At 41.4% G+C, this 14,043-nt stretch overlaps 1 pseudogene; it reads right to left on the bottom strand.

Annotated features, from left to right (window-relative positions):
* Window positions 1-1,713: 1,713 nt before the first annotated feature.
* On the bottom strand, window positions 1,714-2,187 carry LOC105530916 (annotated as a pseudogene).
* Window positions 2,188-14,043: the final 11,856 nt, after the last annotated feature.

The following is a 14,043-nucleotide window of genomic DNA, read 5'->3' as shown; positions in this document are numbered from 1 at the left end:
AAGACAAGATCAGAGAACTCTTCCGGCTTCTGCAGTTTTCTCAGCTTTCTTCAGCTTAAGATACTCAGTATGCCAGGGTCCCATACACTGGGGTAGTGTGTCCAGAACCCATCACATACGTTACTGAAAAGCTATGTACTAGGCAGTATGATAGAAGTCACTGGGTTTTTCTCTGATTCTACCTTGGAGTAATTCAAGGTCTAATTGGAGAGAGAGAGACTTCATGAGAAATATACCACAATGGTGTAAATGCTACAATGCGGTCGGTTGAACACAGTATATCCTGGGGTTGGTTCAGCAACAGTCTTGGACATAAGAGAGACTGTACAATTCGTAATTGCAAAAATGTGGAATCAATCCAAATGCCCATCTATCAATGAGTGGATAAAGAAACTGTGGCATATCTATCCAATGGAATACTACTCAGCCATAAAAAAGGAATGAATTAATGGCATTTGCAGCAACTTGGATGAGATTGGAGACTATTATTCTAAGTGAAGTAACTCAAATGAAAAACCAAACATCGTATGTTCTCACTCATAAGTGGGAGCTAAGCTGTGAGGATGCGAAGGCATAAGAATGAGACAATGGACTTTGGGAACTCAAGGGGAAAGGGCACAGGAAAGGGATAAGGGATAAAAGACTACAAATTGGGTGCAGTGTATACTACTTGGGTGATGGATGCACCAAAATCTTGCAAATCACCACTAAAGAACCTACTCATGTAACCAACTACCACCTGTTCCTCAATAACCTGTGGAAATAATAATTTTTTTAAAAAAGAGAGAAGGCTGATATTAACACTTTTCACATTCTCCTGCAGTAGCCACACCACCATGCTATAATCTAGTGGGGAAAAGCGGCTTAAGTCGACCTGAGTAGGTCAGGTTTCTATGTGTCTTTTTATTAGTTATATTTGTTATCTGTACCTTAGATGAGATCAAATACTAGTTCAACCCCTTAATGGTTGTAGGTTTTGAGCAAAGTATTTAAATCTCTTTGAGTATCTGAGTCACCAACTAATAAATATAGTTACTGTGAGGCTTCATTAAATAATGTCTAGATTATGAAGCCTCAGATTACTTTTATCCCTTTGAGCCTCTCCTAAACTAATAAATGGGTCCAAGTTATTGTGAGGACTCAATTAGATAATATACATAAATTGTGAAAACCCACTTAGGTAATTCAGGTAAACTGATACAATGCCTGGCATATCATCGGTACTCAATAAATACTAGCCATTATTCTTTCAGAGTCCCTACTCCATGTCATTATTGCCATTGCTTCTTTTGTTTCATCAGGAAAAATAATCAAAGACTTGGAAATGGGCAGAGGAGCTTACTGGGTATCCTTTTAACGGAGTATGGGCTATTGTTTTATGTAGTGCCCTTCAGTAGAACTTTCTGTAATCTCAGAAAGGTACAGTAGCCACTAGCCACAAGTGGCTTTTGAGCATTTGAAATGTGGCTACTGTCACTGAGGAACTGATTTTCTTTTTTGACAAATTGTTATTTAGTTTTTATTTCATAATTGTAAACTTAATTCTGCAATCCAGCTAGGCATGGAAGGGAATAAGGAAAACATGGAACCTAAAGGGAAGTGCAGTGAAAGTACGAAGATTCTAGGATACTGCAAGCAAATGGGGTGGAGGGGTGCCATCTGGAGCTCCAGAAGGAATGGTCTGCTGGTTAAGATAAACACAAATCAAACATATTAGTGTTGCCCACAGTCAGCAACAGCGATCTTCTTACTGGTCTTCCCTTTCCTGGACCCAAAGCGCTCCACGGCCTCTACAATAATCACGCCTTCTTTCACCTTGCCAAACCACTCAGTCACGGCAGTGCAGGTGAAAAACTGGGAACCATTTGTATTGGGTCCAGCATTTCCCCTGGACAAGATGCCAGGACCTATCCGCTTCAGGATGAAGTTCTCGTCATCAAATTTCTCCCGGTAGATGGACTTGCCACCAGTGCTATTATGGCATGTGAAGTCACCACCCCGACACATAAACCCTGGAATAATTCTGTGAAAGCGGGAGCTTCTATAACCAAATCCTTTCTCTCTAGTGCTCAGAAGACGAAAGTTTTCTTCTGTCTTTGGAAACTTGTCTGCAAGCAGCTCAAAGGAGACACGGCTCAAGGGCTCACCTTGGACGGTGATGTCGAAGAACACAGTGGGGTTGACCATGGCTGGCAGGATGAGGTGCCCAGTTGCGGCAGCATCTGCAGAGCCTAATGTTTTCATTTTATTTGATTTTAATTAATTTAACTTTATTTTATTTTACTTTATTTACTTTTTTTTGAGATAGTCTTACTCTGTCACCCAGGCTGGAGTACAATGGCATGATCTCGGCTCACTGAGACCTCCACCTCTCAGGTTTAATGATTCTCCTGCCTCAGCCTCCTGAGTAGCTGGGATTACAGGCACATGCCACCACACCCGGCTAATTTTTCTTTTTTTTAGTAGAGACAGGGTTTCACTATGTTGGCCAGGCTGGTCTCGAACTCCTGAGCTCAGGTGATCCGCCTGCCTCAACCTTCCAAAGTATCAGGATTACAGGTGTAAGCCACCGTGCCCGGCCTAATTAATTTAACTTTAAATGGCCATATGTAACTAGTGGCTATAGTATTGAACAGTGTAGGTCTAGCTAACCCTCTGGGCACTGACTTTATAGGACTTTGAACATTTCCTTACCTTTCTATGGACTAGGCCATTTTAAAAGTCTTCAGAGGTGGAAATTAAGATATTAGTGCAAATGATTCTTGTTGGTAGCAGAGCAAGTGAACTTTGATCGGCAGAAATGTAGCTGATTCCTACCTTATAGATAAAATGATCCAAATTGCATTTCATTTCCCTGTTGTACATTAATTCATCCTGTGTCTATTAGTAAATTCATGTTGGCATTACTGGTTGCCTACATATATATCTATTTAAATTCTTTTTGAACTGGTTTTAACATCTTACTGTTTCCCTCCTCTATTATTGAGTTACATAAAATCCTTACTGTGTTCATTTCATGCTTATATGAAAGTGATTTTACTTTGAAAAATCAAGTAGGCAGGGTGTGGTGGCTCACACCTGTAATCCCAGCACTTTGGGAGGTGAAGGTGGACAGATCACTTTGAGCTCAGGAGTAACATGATGAAACCCTGTCTCTACTAAAAATACAAAAATTAGTAACATGGCAAAACTGTGTCTCTACTAAAAATACAAAAATTAGTCAGGCGTGGTGATACACGCCTGGAATCTCAGCTACTCAGGAGGCTGAGGCTAGAGAATCCTTTGAATCAAGGAGGCGGAGGTTGCAGTGAGCTGAGATCATGCCATTGCACCCCAGCCTAGGCGACAAAGCAAGACTCCATCTCATAAAAAAAAGAAAAGTCAAATAGTATCACACTCTTATTTTCTAATGCTTTCGTTTTGGAACAGTTAAATGGGGCGATGGGAAACTTTTTCAATGCAACTTGTGTTTCTGGTTCTTTATATTACTGTATCTACTTTTCACTTGAGGGTAGGGGTTGTGGGAAATTACATAATGTGTTTATTACAGGGTTGAGGGTTAGTCCTGGGAAATAAAACAAAATACAATAAGAAATAAATTATATGCCTGGTGTATGAGTTGGCCATTTTTCCCCTCTAGAAACCTGTCTTCATGGATTAGAGATTGCAGAGCTTCAACTACAATGTCACTGCTCATTTTGTTGACTTATATTTCATTGCCATAAGAATAGAACAACTTGTGTCTTGGGTTTACTCACAATATCAGGCTAAACGTGAGAGCATTATTAGATAGCATTGCATGGCACACAGAAACACAGGAAATACTGGTTCATGATGAGAGGAGGAGATAAAATGCTTATCACAAGGTCCAGTTTATTCTTGTTTGGCCTTCTGTTTCCAGGCAAGTCATACAAATAAATATACAGTTTCATTTAATGAAGAAAATTATTCAATAATTGAAACCAGAAGCATTTCCACAGATTAAGAAAAACTAGAGTTGAATTATGTCATGAGCATCCTCAAAGCAGAGGGAAAGTTTGAGAAATGGCAAAAGCTTTTAAAATAACTGACATAACACACAGCCCACATTTTCTATATCTGACCAGACGATATGAACCATAGCCCTTATCAGCCTCTGCCTAGTATCATTTTGTGGGCAAAAAATAGGAACTGTCGGTGAGCAGCCAAACAGTGTTTAAGGTGAAGATTGTCATGGTTTTATGTTTGCCACATTACATACCACGGATACTTTTCAAAATGCCCCCCAATAGCTTGTGAATAGAAATAGGTGTACTTCATTCAGGGGTAGTTAAAAATCAGCTTTCAAACACAGCTAGAGCAAAGTTACACTAGAATTTTCCACCACCTGCCAGCAGGGCAAATGGAACATGCAGCAGAGAGTTTCGAGCATGTAAAAAGGAAGGGGACAAGAAAAGGTAAGAGGCGTGTGAATGCAAAAAGGCGTGTGTGAATGGAAAGGAAAAGTGTTTACGAAAGAACGCTGAGTGTGAAAGCGGATCACAAGTTTATCGACACTTTATATGTACTACGACCACTGATATATTTCTATGGATTAAGAATGAGAAGAAAGCATAAAAGGGTCATTTCTTTTAACTTTTTAAAAATTGTTCTTTAAACTTCTTTTTAACAATACATTGTGTTAAAAAAAAGTGAAAAATGTGAAAGTAAAAAAAGAGTCAAAGGGGGGGACGCTAAAGGAAGGAGGGAGCCAGAGTGAAAAGAAGAAAGCTTAAATTAGAAATAAAAGAGAATCAAACAGAAAGGGGGACCCGGAGTCCCTGGAGCCGCTGCCAGGGACTGGGGCTGGCAATTCTTCTGTTTTTTATTTTCTCCCTCCTGGCAGAGGGACACAAACTCCTTTTGCTTCATGCAGTGAAAGAGAGTTAGTGTTCCTCAGGTAACCTTCATTTTAGTAAATTAAATTGAGCAGACGCATGCAGAAACGTACCTGCTGGCCTGCTGCGAACAGGCAGTCATCAAAGGTGATGAGGAAGCCCAGAGGAGCTGCAAAGGCAAGGGTTGCGTTCTTTTATATTGAAGAAGTTTCAGCAAAACTGTAACTCTGCGTGGGAGAGCAAAGATCTCCCTTGTGAGGTTTCTAAACACAACCAGAAAAAAATGTTAGACTAACATAAGTCAAAGAAGGTGTTTATTGCATTTTTAATTTAGGAGGCTCCACGCAGACAGATCCGTGGATGTGGAGGTGATAGTATTTTACCTCCTCCATTCCCAACACTTGGCACAACTACAGATGATTGACATGACAATTCTAATATTTAGAATTCTTAAACACAGCTCTTATTTTTATTTGGATTGCATCTTGGCAGAGCTAATCTTTTTATGATCATTCAGGACTGCAGTCTGAACTCTTACCTGCGCAACCCTTGCCGTTTTCATGAAAGATAACTCCTTGCAAGTTTTAGTTGCTCAGTTAGGAAACCATGTCATAGGAAGATGTCTTTGGGGCCAGAAAAAGTTAAGATTTCAGCTCAGCTTCTTAGCAGTTTATGACCTTGCATGAGTCACCTAACCTCTCTAATACTTGGTTTCTTTCTATAAATAGAATGTACCTCCTTTACAGTGATATGATGAGGATTTAGTGGTATGACCCACCAAGCAGGGTGTCCAACACACAGCAACAGTTTCCTAGTTAGGCATTGTTTTGGTGAGGACATTGAGCTGGGCTTTTCCTAAATATTCTGTAGTCCAGGTTTTCATGGTCTTGTATCGGACACATATATGTATAATCGTGTATCAACGAATAGAATATGACTAGGTACTATTAAAAGTAATATGAAGGCGGGGCACATTGGCTCACGCCTGTCATCCCAGCACTTTGGGAGGCCCAGGCAGGCAGATCACAAGGTCAGGAGTTCAAGATCAGCCTGGCCAACATGAAACCCTGTCTCTACTAAAAATACAAAAAAATTAGCTAGGCATAGTGGCACGCACCTGTAACCCCAGCTACTTGGGAGACTGAGGCAGCAGAATCAAGAGAATCGCTTGAACCTGGGAGGCAGAGGTTGCAGTGAGCCGAGATCGTGACACTGCACTCCAGCCTGGGCGACAGAGCCAGACTCCGTCTCAAAAAAAAATAATATGAATTCCTTTTTCACCTACAATAAAGAAAATAATAAGAATATTGAGAAACTACATGTAAAAGGGAGTAAATTTTATTTAAAAAGTTTAACATTAATAGAACTTGTGATAAGAAATTAACATAAATCTTCCCATTAATCCTCATATTAAATCATTTTGCCAAAGATACTGAGTTAATCAGATGGTTTACCCAACATGACACACCAGTGGGAAAGTGGAGGAACTCTAGAGTTAGAACTTCAATTTTCTAGGCCGGGCAAGGTGGCTAACGCCTGTAATCCCAGCACTGTGGGAGACTGAGGTGGGCAGATCACCTGAGGTCAGGAGTTTGAGACCAGTCTGGCCAACATAGTGAAACCCCATCTCTACTAAAAATACAAACATTAGCCCGGCGTGGTGGCATGAGCCTGTAATCCCAGCTACTCAAGAGGCCGAGGCAGGAGAATCGCTTGAACCCAGGAGGCCGAGATTGCAGTGAGCTGAGATCCATTCCATTCAATGTAATGTGAAATGAGGAAGGTGGATTTAGGGGGTACAAAACTCGGTGCCGAGGAGCAGCTGGGATGCTAATGGAGGATCAATGGGATGAGGATACAAAGGAGAGGTTGAATTTGAAAAATACTTTGGAAGTAAGTTACAGAAGTTGAGGGAGAAAAGTCAAGGATCCTGAGGTCTAGGTTTATTACTCGGGATGATGAACAGATAGCTGTACTACAAAATGAGATGGAGAATAAAGGTTTGGGAGGAAGTTCAATGTTTAATACATTTAAATACTTTGCAGAATTGAGGTCATAGGTATTAATTATGTTAAGTTCTAAGCAATGATGTAGCAGACATTTTGTTTCTAGGACAGAATGCTGGCTTCTACAGTGCTTTGTTCTCCTGTGTAATTATAGATCACTTTAAAAGTATATTTAAAATGAGTTTTTATTGAAATCTTCTCAGTAACATGTTCAAAGAATACCAGTTTCATTAAGGAAACATGGTTTTCTTTATTATCATGTTCTTTCATACAAATACTGGATTGTGAGTGCCTTAAATTCACTCTCAAATGCAACTATTCAACATTTATTTTTGCTTTGCTCTACTTATTACTTACGATTTTGTCAGTTAATAAGATTAAATTTGCAAGGCATGCCTTGTAGAAGGTGTTTCGCTTTTGGCACTATGTTGATAATTCAATAGCTGCCACATTCGTTGTATGTATTAAAATAACTCAGAAGTTTCAGTTAAGGTGAATTGCCAGCCATGGATGATTTAGAACAATTATTAGCTGATTATTTTAATGTTACTTTAAAAAATATTTAAAAATGCTTACTAATTGTACCATTTGTGAAGAATCAGTTTTTTAACAGTGTGATGTTTCACTATACGAAGGTAAATGTTTAAAAGTAAAAAATTACCCAGACAGATATAAGGACTTTCTTGCTCTAGACTCAGCCATTACTGGAACAGATTTTTCTATTGCTGTTTCTTTAACCTTTGTAAGATCACAATCCACTGTTTTCTGGGACCGTGTTTTGGATTCATGTCCTGCTTTGGTGATACATTGAGACAGAGAAAAAGTGCTCCCTTACTTCTGGCAAGAAATGCTTTAATTGGATGTTTACCCTAATTACCCCATAGAACATAACATATTTTGGCTAGTTTTAGGGACCTTTAAGCACTTCCTAGGACCTGGCAAAATCCTTCCTGTCCTGTCTTTTCTTGTCACTGGGGAGAACACTGCAGGGATTATTGATACAGAGTCATGTGCACGCCGTGATCCTCCAAAACAGATTCCCCACCACCCCGACCCCAATTAGCAAAACTGGACAGAATCACTCTGCTAAGATTCCACCTTGCGTATTTTGATTCAGGTGGTTGAAGAGTAGGCACTTTTGCTGAATAGCTCTAGTGTATGGCCACCAGGAAAAAAAAAAAAAAGTTACAACACCTTGAATTATTCACATCCAATACAGACATTATTCTGGCAAATAATTTAGTACATGGAAAAGTATAGAGAATTATAATCTCATCACATGATTCAGAGGACAGCCTAGTCGATGGAAACATATTCCTGGCCAGTTTTTTGTTTTTTTGTCTGAAAAGATAGAGCTATTTTCTTTTCATGAGGCTGCAGTTTATGATTACCAATGAAGTGGAAACTAAGGAGTTTCGGCTTCCAGACAGCCCTGTCTTTTGTATGGAGGCGTGACCTACAAAGGTACAATTAAGTCTACTTTCAGAGAGCCCTATTAGTAAAACAAAAACAACAAACAAACAAGAAAGCTCCTATTGAAATTTAGCTGCAAAGTTTGACCGGGGCAGTGGCTCTTGCCTGTAATCCCAGCACTTTGGGAGGCTGAGGCGGGTGGATCATCTGAGGTCAGGAGTTCGAGACCAGCCTGGCCAACATGGTGAAACCCCGTCTCTACTAAAAATAAAAAAATTAGCCTGGCATGGTGGCATGTACCTGTAGTCCATGCTACTTGGAAGACTGAGAAACAAGAATCGCTTGAACCAAGGAGGTGGAGGTTACAGTGAGCCAAGGTCATGCCACTGCACTCCAGCCTGGGTAAGAGAGCACGACTCTATCTCAAAAAAGAATAAAAAAAAAGAAACTTAGCTGCAAGGTTTAGGCACTTGTCTTTAAGGTTCATGAGGAACCAAAATTAGGAGGCTTGTTGACATACAACCTTAAGTGCTGTCTTCATGGACATGGGTCCATTTAGCCATGTTTTTAAACTAATATTTAATTTCAAAAGGATTTAGGCAAACTAATTATGTGGTTTCTCAGTTTTATCAAATTGAAAAGAGATGTAAGAACTTCAGAATTTCAGGGTGATTAAGCTGGACCTGATGCCTTATGTGGAGCTGAGACCCATCCCTTTGCAACCTCCTTCAGTTATGATGTAAGCTGAATAAGCATAAAGCAACTGCAATAAGAGAAAATTTAAAAATGCATGTTTTTATGAAATGCTTAGATGGTTTGAGGTGCAGTGAGACAATATGACTATACCATCTCAGTTGACGTCTTTGGCAATGACTTCATTGTCATTTGGGTTTGAAGAAAGTGGCTAAGTAGAGAAAAGAAAGCGAAATTTGATACGTACATCTTCTGAATTGCTCAAGTGAACTGATTTTTACAGAAATAAGTTTCTTAGCATTTTGATTTTATTGTCAAATAATCTAAACAGGAAAGGGAAGATGAGCTGGGCGTGGTGGCTCACGCCTGTAATCTCAGCACTTTGGGAGGCTGAGGTGGGCTGATCACCTGAGGTTAGGAGTTCGAGACCAGCCTGGTCAACATGGTGAAAGCTCATCTCTACTAAAAATATGAAATTCGCTGGGTGTGATGGCACGTGCCTGTAATCCCAGTTACCCAGGAGGCTGAGGCAGGAGAATCACTGGAACCCGGGAGGCGGAGGCTGCAGTGAGCCGAGATGGTGCCAGTGCATTCCACACTCCAGCCTAGATGACAGAGTAAGACTTGGTCTCAAAAGATAAAATAAAATAAAATGGAAAAAAGAAAGGAACGATGGAAAGAAAGGAGAGTCTTTGAATTAAGGTAACCCCGCTGAGCCCTCCAGATCCCACAGGGCTGCCTACTCCAGGACACTGTCCAGAATTCCCCATGTGGACACCCAGCACTCCAAGAAGAGTCCCAGGAAGGTACTGCTCATTGGCTGAATTTTCTGCATCTGCTTCCCCTCCCTGCTTTATGCCCCGTCCTTACCCACACCAGCTCCAAATAAGAACAAACCAGCCAGTAGACCTTCCATTCAACAGAAGCCAAAATTCCTTATCAAAGTCTTCCTTGAACTGCTTTGTTTCAGGCCCTGTAATTTCATGCCCAACTTTGGTGATGTCTCTCTTAAAAGCACCAGAGAACTGAAGAATGATTTGGGCTTGAGCCTGCTGGTGAAGGGCAGTTCTTGGAAGGAAGGAGCTCCTCTTGGTGAGGACTTGGGTGAAGAAGGGTGATTGTTTTGCTCTATTTACAAGATCATCTCTCTACTGTCTTTAAAAGCTTACTAAAAACAACCTGAGGAGGTTTCCCAGCATGCTGCTTTAATTTAGGCTGTTTTTAATTTTAGAAGAATGAAAATTCCCTATTTGGTAATTTCCTTTCTTGCTCAAGATTTGTTCCTTTACAAGGTTTTCTCTTCTTATCAGCTTGGCCCCTGTTGCAGCTATTGTAACTCAAATGTGGACAAAGGGGGAAAAAATACCACTCTCCAAAACAAAACCACAAAAACAAATTAAACAAGATTTTTTTTTTTGGCAAGTTGCCTTGAAAAGGGTGTAGTTCCGGGTAACAGAGAGTGCAGCAAGTCTCTGGAGTCTAAACGGAGACTGAAATCAAGGAGCTGACTTTAATCTTTCTTGGAAAATAAACAATTTGAACATAACCCAAAATGTTTTCCAAGGAACCGCTCTACCCTGAGGTCCTTATGCCCTGCAAGAGTGGGTTATTTACTCACAGCGTCACTATTTAAAACTTTTATTTTCAACATTTTTAAATATCTTTCTTGCCATCTACCCATAAGTTACAAAGTGGCATTGGCAAGCATGGCCTCACAGCCTATACAATATTTGTGGGCCGTGTGTTGTAGTCTTTGTTGCAGATAGAGGCATATTGAGTAGAATCGGAAGTAGAGTCTAGGAAAAGCTTAGTGAGATATCCAGCAGCTTTTCTTATGAAACATGCTGTATTTTGGAAACTCATTAACTTTGATTAATATTAATTTAGTCTTTTATCACATGTCAGGGGCCACGCTGAGCTCTGACAATACAAAAGCGAATAAAACACCACCCCCACCTCTGGAGTTTATGGAGGAAAGACAGGCAAACCAGGGAGGGGCAGGGAGACCTGTGTTGATGGACAGGAAACACACCGTGCTCTCTGCCAACACGGAGGGATGCGTCTCTCAACTAAGATGAGGGCGAGGAGTGGGCCAGGTCCTGTCTGTCAGGCTGGCCAGAGAAGAGGACATGAAACATATGATATGGCTAGGATTGATGTTTTCCCCTGAAATAAGCTTAATGGCAGTGAGAAGTGAACACAAAACCCTAAAGTTTTTCAATCACTGCCCACAGCAACCTTTGGTACACAAAAAGGATATGTGAGGTCTTATATTTTAGCTTGAAAATTAGTGGGACATTTGTATCCTAGTCCATCATGTTAGATTGCTCCTTACAGAATTGCTGATTTTGAAGGCCTAAACATTAAAACAATGGTAATCGCACAGGGTGCAGACATCCGAAAAGAATGCAGCCGGGCGCGGTGGCTCAAGCCTGTAATCCCAGCACTTTGGGAGGCCGAGGCAGGCGGATCACGAGGTCAGGAGTTCGAGACCAGCCTGGCTAACCTGGTGAAAATACAAAAAAACTAGCCGGGCGAGGTGGGGGGCGCCTGTAGTCCTGGCTACTCGGGAGGCTGAGGCAGGAGAATGGCATGAACCTGGGAGGTGGAGCTTGCAGTGAGCTGAGATCCGGCCACTGCACTCCAGCCTGGGCGACAGAGCGAGAAAAAAAAAAAAAAAAAAAAAATGCCTTGCAGGAGTTGCCAGTTGTATTTCACTCTATCCTTCCATGTGCCCACTGCTGGGGACAGGCATGTGACAAAACACAGAAGACCTTTGAGACAAATGGGGAGTTGTGACTGTTTGGAATGGCTCAGTTGGAGAGGTTGGCTGTCAGGTGGACTGGTGTCGGTGCAAACAGTTCGGTGTCTCCTGAACTGTTCCCTTGCTGCAAGTGAGAGGAAGTCTGTGGAGGGTTGGGAGCAGGAAGTGGCGTGACTGTGCTTCCTGAGCTCGTCCTAGTGGGGAGCTGAGGATGCCCTGGAAAGCCAAAGTCTGGGATAAAGATCACTTGAGGTCAGGAGTTTGAGACCAGCCTGGCCAACCTGGTGAAACCCCATCTCTACTAAAAATACAAAAGTTGGCAAGGTGTGGTGGTGTGCACCTGTAGTCCCAGTTACTCAGGAGGTGGAGGCAGGAGAATCACTTGAACCCAGGAGTGGTTGCAGTGAGCTGAGATTGCACCAGTGCACTCCAGCCTGGGCGACAGAGTGAGACTCCATCTCAAAGAAAAAAAAAGAAACGACACCGTTAGGATATGAAAGGCGCTAAATGGTGAGAGACATGGTAAGGAAGAGAGGGGAGATTTGGGAGTTTTTAAGGGCTACAGCAACAAGACTTGGAAAGTAATGAGTGGTGAGAGCTGAGGAGGAGGAAGAACAATGGTCCTGATGGTGATTGCTGATCTTTGCTGAGCACTCCCTACACGCCAGACATCAGATTTGGGTGGGGACACAGATCCAAACCATATTATCCCCCATCTTACGGATGAAGAAACCTAGGCACAGAGAGAGTAGGTCATTTGTCACACAGCTCATAATGTGGAAAAGTCGGGATTTGAACCCAGACACTCTGACTCTAGAGCCCATACTTTTAAAGACGTTATTATATTACAAATTTTGAAACATAATTTAAGGTACCTGCCCATATCCTAAGGAAATGTCTTTCAGAGAGTCAGATTTATTGGCTAAAACTCAGAAGAGATCTTGTCTAAGGATGAAGATGTGGGTGTCATTGTCTAATTGGTAAAATTTGAATCTTGAATGTACATGGGATCACCTACATATATCACAGTGATCAGATGACCATATCCACTTTTTGGGGTTTGGTCAAACCCCCAAAAGGGTTTGTGGGGTCCTTTAATCTCCTCTAGATGGGACAGCGCTATTTAGATACCTGTTCCACAGCATAAAGCACAGCTAGCCACTCGGTCCATTCCAAACACTTGCCACCATCATCACTGATGTATTCATCTCACGTACATAAATACTTGTTTACTTGCAGAAATATCATAATTGAGGACCCTGGCAATGCATTTATTTTGTCACAGGTTTTTTTTATCTACCGCCCAGATTTTTGGTGGATATAAAAATCATAGTATTTTTCTTCTCTGAGGCTGGGATGTTTATAATCAGAAAGAAATGAAGAACGGAGGCAATTAATTACATAATTAGGAGAAAAGTATCATTTGAGATAGTGGAAGGGAAGAGTAATTATTTTTAATATTGAATTATCTCTCAAGTTGTCTCAGTTCTCCAGCCTGTGTGAATACGCCTGTAGCAGCAGTGTAATCCCTAAGACCAAAATCCAACCACTCAATAAAATGTGCACGCTACAATGGAAATGAAATCCACAGAAATTATTCCCCAAAGTGAGACTTTTTCTCAGAAAGGAAAGGTTTAAGAGTATGCTGAAAATACGAATATTGTCAGAGGACATTTCTGACATTTAAAGGCAAATATGTTATTTTGTATTTTTATTTATTTATTTTGAGATAGTATCTCCTCTGTTGCACAGGCTGGAATACAGTGGCACGATCTTGGCTCACTGAAACCTCTGCCTCCTGGGTTCAAGCAATTCTCCCACCTCAGCCTCCCAAATAGCTGTGTCTACAGGCACATGCCACCATGCCTGGCTAATTTTTATATTTTTAGTAGAGATGGGGTTTCACCATGTTGCCGAGGCTGGTCTTGAACTCCTGGACTCAAGCAATCTGCCCATCTTGGCCTCCCAAAGTGTTGGGATTATAGGTGTGAGCACCGGGCCTTGCATCTGTTATTTTTTAGATCCTTCAGGATTGTGCCTAAACAATGCAGAAATAATTAACTAGGAAGTCATGTAACCAATGAACTGGTTATTTCGTTTGTGGAAAATTGAACCTGGTGAAGCGACTGAATCCCATTGATAGGGTTTGGCTCTGTGTCCCCACTCAAATCTCATCTCAAATTGTAATTCCCACAATCCCCACCATCTCCATGTGTGGAGGGAGGGACCTGTAATCCCCACCTGTCGAGGGAGGGAGGTGACTGGATGTGGGTGGTTTCCTCCATGCTGTTCTCATGATAGTGAGTTCTCA

Source organism: Mandrillus leucophaeus, unplaced genomic scaffold (genome assembly GCF_000951045.1).
Source record: "Mandrillus leucophaeus isolate KB7577 unplaced genomic scaffold, Mleu.le_1.0 Scaffold853, whole genome shotgun sequence".
Lineage (NCBI taxonomy): Eukaryota > Metazoa > Chordata > Mammalia > Primates > Cercopithecidae > Mandrillus > Mandrillus leucophaeus.
This window is presented reverse-complemented; position numbering and strand designations above follow the sequence as displayed.